Source organism: Pongo abelii, chromosome 6 (assembly GCF_028885655.2).
Source record: "Pongo abelii isolate AG06213 chromosome 6, NHGRI_mPonAbe1-v2.0_pri, whole genome shotgun sequence".
Classification (NCBI taxonomy): Eukaryota; Metazoa; Chordata; class Mammalia; order Primates; family Hominidae; genus Pongo; species Pongo abelii.
In genome coordinates this window covers 90,256,257-90,270,651 of record NC_071991.2, presented here as the reverse complement: position 1 = coordinate 90,270,651, position 14,395 = coordinate 90,256,257, and the positions used below count along the sequence as shown (strand labels likewise).

At 41.5% G+C, this 14,395-nt stretch overlaps 1 pseudogene; it reads right to left on the bottom strand.

Moving 5' to 3' along the window:
* Positions 1-372: 372 nt before the first annotated feature.
* On the bottom strand, positions 373-14,175 carry LOC100456263 (suppressor of cytokine signaling 5-like; annotated as a pseudogene).
* Positions 14,176-14,395: the final 220 nt, after the last annotated feature.

Here is a 14,395-nt window from a genome sequence, read left to right as displayed (position 1 = left end):
ACATTCACAATGCTGAAATACTCATCCAATATTAAGCATTTGTCCTTCAGAAAGTAATAGAATTCTTCATAACAAATGCCCCAGTGTTGCCTCACTGAATTACTACAGCCATTAAAAAGTGTTAGCTAAATCACCAAAATGTTTTTGTAGTCTTCCTGAATACCTATAGTTCTATCCTGTTGTTTCAATAGGCACCACGTTTATCTGAATAAGTAACAGCAGATCTGAATAAGTAACAGCATCTGACAGATACAAACACTAAGTTCACATACTGTATGAAAAAAACCACCACTGATGTGTGTGTTGCTATAGGTGTGCTATCTCATCCACATGAAAGCAGACCTAGTTAATACCCTCTGAGGACAGGAGAGTTTACTTTGGCTTGACTGGTCCTCATTTTAACTTCTGAATCCTAACTTTTTGTTTATAATGATACTTTTAAAAATTCCTGTAACATTGATGGTAAAGGGATCCAATCAATCCATCATATGTAGTTCACCTGCAGATTACCACATGGCAGATATATCACAGGCTAAAAGAAGTCCCATCTAGAGATATAGCAAGCAACAGTTCAAAAAACATGCAAGACCTAGGATCTTTATAATGTTCTAAAAGCTCTGTTACAGTGTAGAAGTGAAATCTACATGAGTCATGGACACCAAAACTAAAGTTGTGAATCTGCTACTCAATTTGCATATGCAGGGATCTGTTGTCATGGCAAAAGCTCAGAGAAGAGGTTGTCCTTGTGCTCAGAGTCCATGAGCAAAATTTGCCTTTAGGTTTCCCTTGGGAAAGGTCCATCACTCCACAGTAACAGGGATTCCCTGTAATCTAGAGCAAACAGGACAGGAGGCAGTGTATGTAATCAACGTGTGGACTTTGCATGCTCCCTATGTGGTCACATGGGCATGGCTGTCTCCAGATACCTGAGGCTGCTTCTCCCTCAATGACTGCAAACACAGGGTGGTCCTCTCCTCTTCCAAGTCACAATTAGCTTGCAGAACTGCAGAGCTGTTTCCTCTTATTTCAGTCATTCCAGGAGTTAACTTTGGTCTCAGCTTATCTAATGGGTTAACCTGTGGAGTAGCTTCAAATGTATGTATTTGTGCATTAGGAAGGGAATCAACTTCTTCAATACTAAGCCATCTTCGGGGGAGGAGCCAAGATGGCTGAATAGGAACAGCTCCGGTCTACAGCTCCCAGCGTGAGCGACTCAGAAGATGGGTGATTTCTGCATTTCCATCTGAGGTACCGTGTTCATCTCACTAGGGAGTGCCAGACAGTGGGCACAGGTCAGTGGGTGAGCACACCGTGCGCCAGCCGAAGCAGGGGCGAGGCATTGCCTCCCTCAGGAAGCACAAGGGGTCAGGGAGTTCCCTTTCCAGAGGTGACAGATGGCACCTGGAAAATCGGGCCACTCCCACCCGAATACTGTGCTTTTCCGACGGGCTTAGGAAACGGTGGCCCAGGAGAGTATAGCCCCCACCTGGCTCAGAGGGTCCTACGCCCACCACGGAGTCTTGCTGATTGCTAGCACAGCAGTCTGAGATCAAACAGCAAGTCGGCAGCGAGGCTGGGGGAGGGGCGCCCGCCATTGCCCAGGCTCGCTTAGGTAAACAAAGCAGCCTGGAAGCTTGAACTGGGTGGAGCCCACCACAGCTCAAGGAGGCCTGCCTGCCTCTGTAGGCTCCACCTCTGGGGGCAGGGCACAGACAAACAAAAAGACAGCAGTAACCTCTGCAGACTTAAATGTCTCTGTCTGACAGCTTTGAGGAGAGCAGTGGTTCTCCCAGCATGCAGCTGGAGATCTGAGAACGGGCAGACTGCCTCCTTAAGTGGGTCCCTGACCCCTGACCCCCGAGCAGCCAAACTGGGAGGCACCCCCCAGCAGGGGCAGACTGACACCTCACATGGCCGGCCAGGTACTCCAACAGACCTGCAGCTGAGGGTCCTGTCTGTTAGAAGGAAAACTAACAGAAAGGACATCCACACCAAAAACCCATCTGTACATCACCATCATCAAAGACCAAAAGTAGATAAAACCACAAAGATGGGGAAAAAACAGAGCAGAAAAACTGGAAACTCTAAAAAGCAGAGTATCTCTCCTCCTCCAAAGGAACGCAGTTCCTCACCAGCAACGGAACAAAGCTGGATGGAGAATGACTTTGACGAGCTGAGAGAAGAAGTCTTCAGGCGATCAAATTACTCCGAGCTATGGGAGGATATTCAAACCAAGGCAAAGAAGTTGAAAACTTTGAAAAAAATTTAGAAGAATGTATAACTAGAATAACCAATACAGAGAAGTGCTTAAAGGAGCTGATGGAGCTGAAAACCAAGGCTCGAGAACTACGTGAAGAATGCAGAAGCCTCAGGAGCCGATGCGATCAAATGGAAGAAAGGGTGTCAGCCCTGGAAGATGAAATGAATGAAATGAAGCGAGAAGGGAAGTTTAGAGAAAAAAGAATAAAAAGAAACGAGCAAAGCCTCCAAGAAATGTGGGACTATGTGAAAAGACCAAATCTACGTCTGATTGGTGTACCTCAAAGTGACGGGGAGAATGGAAACAAGCTGGAAAACACTGTGCAGGATATTATCCAGGAGAACTTCCCCAATCTAGCAAGGCAGGCCAACATTCAGATTCAGGAAATACAGAGAACGCCACAAAGATACTCCTCGAGAAGAGCAACTCCAAGACACATAATTGTCAGATTCACCAAAGTTGAAATGAAGGAAAAAATGTTAAGGGCAGCCAGAGAAAAAGGTCGGGTTACCATCAAAGGGAAGCCCATCAGACTAACAGCGGATCTCTCAGCAGAAACCCTACAAGCCAGAAGAGAGTGGGGGCCAATATTCAACATTCTTAAAGAAAACAATTTTCAACCCAGAATTTCATATCCAGCCAAACTAAGCTTCATAAGTGAAGGAGAAATAAAATACTTTACAGACAAGCAAATGCTGAGAGATTTTGTCACCACCAGGCCTGCCCTAAAAGAGCTCCTGAAGGAAGCGCTAAACATGGAAAGGCACAACCGGTACCAGCCACTGCAAAATCATACCGAAATGTAAAGACCATCGAGACTAGGAAGAGACTGCATCAACTAACAAGCAAAATAACCAGCTAACATCATAATGACAGGATCAAATTCACACATAACAATATTAACTTTAAATGTAAATGGACTAAATGTTCCAATTAAAAGACACAGACTGGCAAATTGGATAAAGACTCAAGATCCATCAGTGTGCTGTATTCAGGAAACCCATCTCACATGCAGAGACACACATAGGCTCAAAATAAAAGGATGGAGGAAGATCTACCAAGCAAATGGAAAACAAAAAAAGGCAGGGGTTGCAATCCTAGTCTCTGATAAAACAGACTTTAAACCAACAAAGATCAAAAGAGACAAAGAAGGCCATTACATAATGGTAAAGGGATTAATTCAACAAGAAGAGCTAACTATCCTAAATATATATGCACCCAATACAGGAGCACCCAGATTCATAAAGCAAGTCCTGAGTGACCTACAAAGAGACTTAGACTCCCACACATTAATAATGGGAGACTTTAACACCCCACTGTCAACATTAGACAAATCAACGAGACAGAAAGTCAACAAGGATACCCAGGAATTGAACTCAGCTCTGCACCAAGTGGACCTAATAGACATCTACAGAACTCTCCACCCCAAATCAACAGAATATACATTTTTTTCAGCACCACATCACACCTATTCCAAAATTGACCACATACTTGGAAGTAAAGCTCTCCTCAATAAATGTAAAAGAACAGAAATTATAGCAATCTCTGAGATCACAGTGCAATCAAGCTAGAACTCAGGATTAAGAATCTCACTCAAAACCGCTCAACTACATGGAAACTGAACAACCTGCTCCTGAATGACTACTGGGTACATAACGAAATGAAGACAGAAATAAAGATGTTCTTTGAAACCAACGAGAACCAAGACACAACATACCAGAATCTCTGGGACACATTCAAAGCAGTGTGTAGAGGGAAATTTATAGCACTAAATGCCCACAAGAGAAAGCAGGAAAGATCCAAAATTGACACCCTAACATCACAATTAAAAGAACTAGAAAAGCAAGAGAAAACACATTCAAAAGCTAGCAGAAGGCAAGAAATAACTAAAATCAGAGCAGAACTGAAGGAAATAGAGACACAAAAAACCCTTCAAAAAATTAATGAATCCAGGAGCTGGTTTTTTGAAAGGATCAACAAAATTGATAGACCGCTAGCAAGATTAATAAAGAAAAAAAGAGGGAAGAATCAAATAGATGCAATAAAAAATGATAAAGGGGATATCACCACCAATCCCACAGAAATACAAACTACCATCAGAGAATATTACAAACACCTCTACGCAAATAAACTAGAAAATCTAGAAGAAATGGATAAATTCCTTGACACATACACCCTCCCAAGACTAAACCAGGAAGAAGTTGAATCTCTGAATAGACCAATAACAGGAGCTGAAATTGTGGCAATAATCAATAGCTTACCAACCAAAAAAAGTCCAGGACCAGATGGGTTCACAGCCGAATTCTACCAGAGGTACAAGGAGGAGCTGGTACCATTCCTTCTGAAACTATTCCAATCAATAGAAAAAGAGGGAATCCTCCCTAACTCATTTTATGAGGCCAGCATCATCCTGATACCAAAGCCTGGCAGAGACACAACAAAAAAAGAGAATTTTAGACCAATGTCCTTGATGAACATTGATGCAAAAATCCTCAATAAAATACTGGCAAACCGAATCCAACAGCACATCAAAATGCTTATCCACCGTGATGAAGAAGTCTTCATCCCTGGGATGCAAGGCTGGTTCAATATATGCAAATCAATAAATGTAATCCAGCATATAAACAGAACCAAAGACAAAAACCACATGATTATCTCAATAGATGCAGAAAAGGCCTTTGACAAAATTCAACAACCCTTCATACTAAGCCATCTTCTCCATCTTGTCTTCTGTAGAAACTAAAGATGAATCAAATGTATCAAAAATGTTGAATATGGACTCACAGGAGCTGTATGCTGTTGAATCAAATGCCATTTTTGGGCTAAATGTGAACCAGTAGGAAAAGGACATTTCTCAAGCATTAATTCAGAAAGTCAGATTTTTCTTTATTGGAGAAAAGAGGTTTGACTACAATATTTTAAATAATTTTGTACATGAAAGAAATTTTGTGTACATCAAGCCATCAGAAAGCAAAGGTGTCAGATGTGGAATGTTCCACTTGTGGTGTCATGTCAGTTCTCAAAGAGTTTCTGTTTAGGAGAATTTTGGATTTTGGATTTTTAGAATAGCAATGCTCAATCTGTATATCATGGTGGTTTTAACCCATATTTACCATATGATTAGAGAAATTTGTCATATTTCCTTCCTATTGCGTTTCTAGGTAGAGTCTGAATATCCTGTGTATGAGTATTATGTCAAATATATTATTGAAAACATATTCCTCCACTTTGCCTATTGACTTACATGCTCTTAGTAGTTCAGTTAATAAACAAAAGTAACTATTTTTTTCTATAATTCTCTACTGCTTAATATTTTTTGCATGATGTATCTAAATCTTGGTCAACCCTAGTGTCACAAAGATGTTAACTTACCTTTTCCTATGAAAGTTGTATTTGTTTATAGATACATTGATAAAAACAAAGTTTTATATTTTTATCTTCTATATCTCTGACTTTAAATATATTGTGACACCACTCTGAGTTCATGGTGTCATCTTATTGTGACTTGGCACACAGTTTAGAAATTTACAGAGTTATTGGCATATTTCTACTTCTGTCACTTTAAAAACTGTTGTTTTGAAAGAATTTGTCCAAGTCATTCTAATTTTCAAATTTATTAGCAAATATAGAAGTCGAGGCTGGGCGCGGTGACTCACACCTGTAATCCCAGCACTTTGGGAGGCCAAGGTGGGCAGACCATGAGGTCAAGAGATGGAGACCATCCTGGCCAACATGGTGAAACCCAGTCTATACTAAAAATACAAAAATTAGCGGGGCTTAGTGGCGTGTGCCTGTAATCCCAGCTACTCAGGAGGCTGAGGTGGGAGAATCTCTTGAACCTGGGAGGCAGAGGTTGCAGTGAGCTGAGATCATACCACACTGCACTCCAGCCTGGCAACAGAGCTAGACTCTGTCTCAAAAAAATAAAAAAAATAAAAAAAAAGAAGTTGAAAACCACTTCATATTACCTCCTCTTTAAATCCTATCATGATGTTCCCCATTCAATCCTAATAATTATAGCCTGTGTTATTTTTTCTCTCCCTGTTATTTCTTTTTGTACAGATTATCAAAACTCTTATCAAATATAACTTTAAAAAAAACAAACTTTTGACATCGTTGAATTTTTCTATTATACATTGGTTTTTATTTAATTAATTTAAAATGCAGAGCATTTTCAAGTGAAAACACAAAAAATATTTAAACATATTTGCCTTAAAATAAATGTGCTTATTCATTTTTGTGTTTCTTCCAGTTTTTCATTTACAAATGTAATTTTATTTTACTAATTTTTTCTGAAGCAATCTCATCTCATTTTTTGAGATTCTCATTTGGAAATAGCAAACTACAGGATTTACCTGCTTTGTGAGCATGCATCTAAGTCATATTTTTACTGTGTACAGGAATGTTATTCTATTATTTATTTCTTCTTTCCTAAAATAATTTTAGATGAGTTTGACCTAAACATTTTCTGTTTCTCAATTTTATATTAAATTAGTTTTCTTAAAACACTAAGAATGAGACATAGAGTTTTTCAAACTTAAAAAAAGTTATTGGAATAAAGGTGTTCATAAAATTTTTAAATATTTTATACTTTTAGGTTTGAAATGGTAGCCCCTCATTTATTATCACAATTTTAAATTGCTACCCTTTCCCTGTCTTTCTCTTTCTCTATTTTTAATCACTCCTGCTACAGGTTTGTCAGTTATGTTAATAGTTTAAAAGAACAAACATTTTTATGTATTAATATACTGTTTGTCCATTTTCTGTGTCATTGATTGCTTTTCTTATCTTTATTAGTTCTCTTCTTCTACATACTTTGCATTCAATTTACTTGTTCTTTTCTAGCTTTGTAAGTGGAACATTCAGATAATTGGTTTTAGGCCATTTTTCCTTTCTATTATAAGAATAAAAAATCTATACACTTTTATCTAAACATAATTTTAGTTCCCTCCCACAAACATTGATGTTTAATATGTTCATTCTGATTTATTCAAAATATTTTCAAATTTTACCTATGATGTCTTCTTTGATCCAAAGGTTATTTAAAACTGAGGGTTTTTTGTTTGTTTGTTTGTTTGTTTGTTTGTTTGTTTGTTGCCAGTAGCAAGGGCTCTACACTTCTCTGAGGTGGAGCTCCCAGAGGCAACCAAAGACTCCATTGCCACTACTGCTGCATTGGTACTGCCCTTGCTGGCCTCAGACTGGGTAAGGAGCAAAGACCACCAGTGCTTTAACAACACCTCAAGCAAGTCACAGCTGCCCTAAGGAGAAGGGGTCACTCTGCTCCCCAACAAGCTCCCCATGCCCCTGGTCATCACCAAGCAGGGCCTCTCAGCTTGGGCACATATCACAGCTACCCTACTCTAGGTTGATCACACCAAGCAGCTCTGCATTCTTCTGGGGTAGAGCCCCAAGACACTAGTGGAAGGCCCTCTGCCACAGCAACTGCCAGAGTCCCTTCTCCTGCTGCCTCTAACCTGAGGAAGAAACAAAGCCTGGGTTCACCCAAGGACTGTGGTGTGCAGCCTGGGAGTGCCAAGTTGAGATCTGCAGTCAGCACTTCAGCAGGGGAGGAGCCCACACTTTCAGAGCACTGAGAGGGAGCATGGCTGCCAACATCAGGAAATAGAGAGGAGCCACATGGCTGAGCAAGAGCCTATCTACTAGCCATTATGCTTACGAGCCATCTATTGGATCACAACCCAAACTTCAACACCAAAAATACTTTGTTAATATACCACCCTGTGAAATCACTGTCCAAAACTCAGATACAAATAGAGAGCCTGTACAAAGTATTAGCCCCCTGGACACAACCAGAAAAGAAGTCAAATGATGGTACTCAAATTATATCACATTAAAGGAACATCAACCCACACAGATGAGAAGGAATCAGCTCAAGAACTCTGGCAACTCAAATGGTCAGCATGTCCCCTGTTGTCCAAACAGCCACATTAGCTCCCCAGCAAGAGTTCTTAACTGGGTTGAAATGGCTGAAATGAGAGAAATAGAATTCAGAATATAGATAAGAATGAAGATCATTGAGATTCAGGAGAAGGTTGAAACTCAATTCAAGGAATCTTCAGAAAATAATGATACATAAGCTGATAGATGAAATAGCCATTATAAGAAAGAACCAAACTGATCTGATAGAACTAGAAAACACACAAGTATTTCATAAGGCAGTTGCAAGTGTTAAGAGCAAAATAAACTGAGCTAAGGAAAGAATTTCAGAGCTCAAAGACTGATTCAAGGAAGTAACTCTGTCAGACAAAAATAAAGGAAATAACCAAAATGAACAAAGAAAACCTTCAGGAAATATTGGATTACGTAAAGAGAGCAAATCTATGATCTATTTGTGTCCCTAAAGAAGATGGAGAGAAAGCAACCAACTTGGATAACATATTTCAGGATATCATCTGTGAAAATTTCCCCAACCTCAATGTTGAAATTCATGAAATGTAGAGAATGCCTACAGATAATACACAAAAGGCCATCTCTTCATCACATAGTCATCAGATTATCCAAGGTTAAAAATGAAAGAAAAAATGTTAAAGGCAGCTAGAGGGAAAGTGTAGGTCACATACAAAGGAACCCCATCAAGCTGACAGTGGACCTTTCAACAGAAACCAGAAGAGGTTCAGCATTCTCAAAAAAAAGAAACTCCAACCAAGAATTTATATCCAGCCAAACTAAGCTTCATAAGCAAAGGAGAAATAGATCCTTTTCAGATAAACAAATGCTAAAGGAATTCACTACCACCAGACCTGCCTTACAAGAGGTCCTGAAGGAAACACTAAAAAGGAAAGACGGTTACCAGCCACTAGAAAAAACACACTGAAGAATACAGACCAGTGACCCTATAAAACAACCACACAAACAGGTCTTCATAATAACCAGCTAACAACAGGATGACAGGATGAAATCCACACATATCAATATTAACCTTGAATGTAAACAGGCGGAATGTCCCAATCAGAAGGCACAGAGTGACAAGCTGGATAAAAAGGCAAGACCGAATGGTATGCCGTCTTCAGAAGACTGATCTCACAAGCAATGACATTTATAAGCTCAAAGTAAAGGGATGGAGATAAATCTAAAAAGCACATGAAAAACAGAAAAAAGCAGGGATTACCATCTGCATTTTCCAACAAAACAGAGAACAGCATGGGAAAGACCCAGCCCCATGACAATACCTTCCACCAGTTTCCTCCCACAACATATGGGAACTGTGGGAGTTACAATGCAAGATGAGATTTGGGTTGGAACACAGCCAAACCATATCATTCTGACCCTGGACCCTCCCAAATCTCATAACCTCACATTTCAAAACCAATCAGGCTTTCCAACAGTCCCTCAAAGTCCTAACTCATTTCAGCATTAACTCAAAAGTCCACAGTCCAAAGTTTCATCAGAGACAAGGCTTCCATCTATGAGCCTGTAAAATAAAAAGCAAGTTAGTTACATCCCAGATACAATGGGGATACAGGCATTGGGTAAATACTGCCATTTCAAATGGGGGAAATTGGCCAAAATAAAGGGGCTATATGCCCCATGCAAGTAAAAATTCAAGTATGGCTATCAAATCTTAAAGCTCCAAAATGATCTCTTTGACTCCATGTCTCACAGCCAGGTCAAGTTCATGCAAGAGGTGGGTTCCCACTGTCTTGGGAAGCTCTGCCCCTGTGGCTCTGCATGGTACAGCCTCCCTCCCAGCTGCTTTCAAGGACTCATGTTGACTGCCTGCGGCTTTTCCAGGTGCATGGTGCAAACTGTCACTGAATCTAATATTCTGGAGTCTGGAGGAGCGTGGCCCTCTTTTCACAGCTTCACTAGGCAGTACCCCAGTGGGGACTATATGTGGGGGCTTCAATCCTACATTTCCCTTTTTCACTGCCCTAGAAGAGGTTCTCCATGAGGGCCCTGCCCCTGCAGCAAACTTCTGCCTGAACATCCAGGTGTTTCCATATATCCTCTGAAATAAAGGCAGAGGTTCCCAAACCTCAATTCTTGACTTCTGTGCACCCACAGGCTCAACACAACATAGAAGCTTCCAAGGCTTGGGGCTTGTAACCTCTGAAGCCATGGCCTGAGCTGCACCTTGGCCCCTTTTAGCCATGGCTAGAGTCACTGGGACGCAGGGCACCAAGTTCCTAGGCTGCACACAGTAGGGGTCCCTGGGCCTGGTGCACAAAACCATTTTTTCCTCCTAAGCCTCTGGGCATGTGATGGGAGGAGCTTCTGTAAAGGTCTATGACAAGCACTGGAGACAGTTTCCCCATTGTCTTGGTGATTAATATTTGGTTCCTCATTACTTATGCAAATTTCTACAGCCAACTTGAATTTCTTCTCAGAAAATGAGTTTTTCTTTTCCAACGCATCATCAGGCCACAAATTTTCTGAACTTTTATGCTCTGCTTTCCTTTTAAAACCAAATGCTTTTAACAGCACCCAAGTCACCTCTTGAATGCTTTGCTTCTTAGAAATTTATTCTACCTTATACCTTAAATCATTTCCCTCAAGTTCAAAATTCCACAAATCTCTAGGGCAGATGCAAAATGCCACCAGTCTCTTTGCTAAAACATAGCAAGACACACATTTACTCCAGTTCCCAACAAGTTACTCATCTCCATGTGAGACCACCTCAGCCTGAATTTTATTCTCCATATTATTATCAGTATTTTGTTCAAATCCATTCAACAAGTCTCTAGGAAGTTCCAGACTTTCCCACATTTTCCTGTTTTCTTCTGAGCCCTCCAAACTGTTCCAACCTCTGCTTGTTAACTAGTTCCAAAGTTGATTCCACATTTTTTAGTATCTTTACAGCAGTGACCCACTTTATTGGTAGCAATTTACTGCATTAGTCTGTTTTCATGCTGCATAGACATACACAATACTGGGTAATTTTTTTTAAAAAGAGGTTTAATTGACTCACAGTTCCACATGCCTGGGGAGGGTTCACAATCATGGCAGAAAGCAAAACGCACATATTACATGGCAGCAGGCAAGAGAATATGAAAACCAAGCAAACGGGAAAACCCCCTATAAAAACCACCAGCTCTCATGAGACTGATTCACTATTATGAGAACACGATAGGGGAAATCATTTCCCTGATTCAATTATCTCCCACTGGGTCCCTCCTACAACATGTGGAAATTATGGGAGCTATAATTCAACACAAGATTTGGGTGGGGACACAGCAAAACTGTATCAGGTATCTAATTAATTTCTAATTTGCTTCTCTTGTGGTCAGAGAACATACTATGTAAGAGTTCTCTTTGAGCTTGAATGACACTTGTTTTATGGCACAGTTCAAGACATATCAGTAAATGTCCCATGTTTAATTCAGAAGAATTTGTATTCTCCAGGTGTTGGAAACAGTCTTCTATAAATATTATCAGATATAATGATCAATAGTGACAATCAGGTGTTCCATATTCTTTAATAAGGTTTTGTCTAGTTGGTCTGACAGTGGTGTTGAAGATTCCAGCTATACTTATGAATTTTTCCCTTTAGCTTGCTAGATCATATTTCACTTATTTTGTGGTTCTATTATTATTTATATATCTAGGGAATGCACATATACAAATATTATGTTTTCCTGATATATTGACCCTGTAATTACTATGAAATGTCATTTGCCTCTGGTAATATTCCTTGTCTAAAACTCCATTTGTTTTTATATTAGGTAGTCACTTTAGTCCCTCCATCTTTATTTACTACTATTCATGTGTACCTGTACAGAACATGTATACAGTATCATATAGAATAGTTTCACCACCCTAAAAATCCCGTGCTTTACATATTTCTCCCAAACTACCTCCTTCCAGTTTTCTAGCAATCACTGATTCTTTACAGTCTCCATAGATTTGCAAATCTGAAAACAAATATTATTTATGTCCTTTTTTACTCCTGTGCTTTTAAGGTTCCAGGGTTATTGTTTCTGTTGTATCAGTGGGTGCAGTTAGTAATTAAAACTTCATTATTTTTTCCCTTTTTAATCATCTCCTATTTTCATTTAGACCTTTTGTCTGGAAGAATTGTATGCAAGAGAGACTAAAGTATTTTAACCAAAAAATATTTTTATATAGCTTAACCTGGAAGATATACTGTGTTTAAAAATTATTCAGCACAAAATTTGAAAATTTTAAAATATTTTAAAATGGGCTTACATCATCTCCACTCCTTGCTCTTTAATAGTCATTTTCTTCTCCCTCTCTTTGAGTGTTCAGAAAAATAGTCAAAGAGTGTCACAGGATCCTTAGGGTGTCACTTTTCCAGCTGGAAGCCTCTTTGACTGGTGGCTCCCTTGCCTGTGTTTTGCTTGGGCCCACTGGACTTGCTTCACCCACTCAACCTGGCAGGCTGTGCTTGGCTCATGCTACTGGCCTAAATCTTATGCCTGCCAAGGGTGATCCTGGTGTGGAACAGTGAGATGTGCATGAGTGAGCAAGTGTGGGATCTGGCCACTGCACACAGCCGGGCACACTAGCTGCTGCAGCACAGTAGGCAGTTCCAGGTGCCAGCACAGGTGCTGGCTCTGTGGGAGGCTGTATCTGGACAAGGCATACCTCAAGCAGCTTCAACTGTAGGCTCTGGAAAACACTGTATTGCCCAGAAGCTTGGAGATGCCAGGAACTGCAGAGCCCCAAAGAGGGTGTCACAGCCTTGGATCAGGGAGACCTTAGGTCTGGGCATCCTGAAGGGCCGCAGCTCTTCTCTCCTTCTCATCACTTGTAACATGGTGAGCATGGGGGGCAGGAGGACAGGGGACATGTTTCAGTCCTATTTGTGTTGAAGTTCTTTCAGTTCCACCATTCAGTGGGTCCCAAGATCTTGTCCTACATCCAGGAAGAATGAGGTACATGGAAAACTGAAGGGTGAGCAAGCCAAAGAAGTGCTTTATTGAGTAACAATATAGCCCTGAGGAGATCCAACTTGGGTAGCTCCTTTCCACAGGCAGGAGTTGTCCTGTCGAGCCTGCAGCCCAAAACAGAGAAGATTTCTAGAGTGGGTAGCTCCTATGTGCAGGCAGGTTGTCCTGATGTCTGCAATCCTCAGTGGAGGGGAGACCTGGAATGGGAGGCTTCTCTCTACAGGCAGGTTGTCCTGATGTCTGTGGCCCTCAGCAGAGAGGAGACCTGGAGTGGGTAGCTCCTATCTCCAGGGAGGTCATGCTGACATCTCTGTGAGTCTGGCTGAGTCTGGGGTTTTTATTGGCTTCAGAAGGGAGAAAGTGCATGTTGATTGGTCCATAGGCAGCCATGGGCAGGCCCAGGAAAAGCACCATGAGTTCTCACTCTGGACCACAGACTCCACCCAGAATTAACAGCCCTGCCCTCATGCCTTAGGCAGTCCCTGGCTTGAAGGTGGAGCTTCACTGGGGACCTGCCCCTTTCCACCCAGGAGCCTGTCTGCCTCCTGCCACCATCTACATGTCATCTACAATGCCCAGGCTGTCCATTCCAAGAGGCATCTGCAGGCCCCTGCCAAGCTGCCCTCAGCCCTTCCCTCAGCCTCACTCCCATGCTTGTTGGCACTTAAAGTCTAGAGGGGGCTGAGGCAGCAGGGAGCTAATGTATCAGCACTTCCCTAAGCATGCACACACCTGGCTGGGCCATGAGAGCAACCTGGCCTGGCCACAACTTTGCTCCAAAATTGGAGTGAGCACCGTGAGTGAGGAGATGCCCAGCAGTGGGAGCAGACACTTCTGAGCCTGCAAGGGCATGAGGGCTTCCAAGGGCCTAAGAGTGGGTCCACAGCCACATCTGGGCAGCTGATACTGTCCCCAAGAGTGGGAGGCTCCCACTCTGCCAACTCGAAACGGAGCTGGGCTCCAACTTGTTCCCAGCTCCAACCAGCTCCAAGGAATGCACAGCCTTGGGCACACCTGCCCTGCTGCAGCTGGCATCTTCATAGTGGCCACTCCAGATGGGCTGCCACTGCCATTAAGAAGATAGAAGATGATTAGGAGTTCCCCTGTGGAGGCTGAACGTCAAAAACTGCCAAAGAAGAATGTGCAATTGAAAGAAGAGAGCAGATATTTTGATCAACTTTGCAAATGAGAAGTTCCTTGTAAGGGAATCACTGCTTTGAGGCTCCAAACAACTCACCTGAAGTGAATATTCAGGCTAGGA